Source organism: Rhineura floridana, chromosome 1 (genome assembly GCF_030035675.1).
Source record: "Rhineura floridana isolate rRhiFlo1 chromosome 1, rRhiFlo1.hap2, whole genome shotgun sequence".
Classification (NCBI taxonomy): domain Eukaryota; kingdom Metazoa; phylum Chordata; class Lepidosauria; order Squamata; family Rhineuridae; genus Rhineura; species Rhineura floridana.
In genome coordinates, this window is record NC_084480.1 from 4,600,734 (window position 1) to 4,601,459 (window position 726).

Here is a 726-nt window from a genome sequence, read left to right on the forward strand (position 1 = left end):
TGTTCTAAGATGCAACCAACCTGTTCAATGAATTGTAACTTTTTTCCATTTGATGTTCAAGAGTGTGATGTATAAAATCAAATGTGTGGATTTGTCTGGAGTGCAAGTTTTTCCACTAACTGCTGTGCTTAACTTGAGGGGACAGTGGATCGCTTTATTTTTGGATGGTGATTTGCAAACTGCACAGCTTGGCTACACATAGATGGTTATTAATCAAAACAGATGGTTATTAAGCTAATAATCCAAAGCAAAGTGTTAATATTTCCTCAAAAGCATTCTTAGTATCTACAAGAGATACATGCGTAGTGTCACATTTACCATTTAAATTTTCAGAAGCTTCTGGACAAACCTGACTTTGAACTCTCACACAGGCAAGCTGAAAAAGAGGGAAGATCGCAATTACGTAAAAATTAGCCTTTGACAATGTTTAATCTGGAAACTGCACATTCAAAATTGTCTGCAGTTTGCATTATTAATCCAGCTGAAAGGCTGTGGATACCATGAGAAACAAATGTTTTGGCATGTGCAAAATACAATTTGAAAGTGCTGGCAGGGGTGGGAGGAGAAACAATGACTAAAGGGAGAGTTGCTTCTGCTGCTTTCGGTATGTTTTAAGGCACGATCCTGGAAAACCAAGCCTGACACTTTTTGTGGGGCATATATGTAGTTATAATTCAAGTAAACTGGCAGTTCGGTGCTTCCCATAGTAAGGGCTGTAGCTCAGTG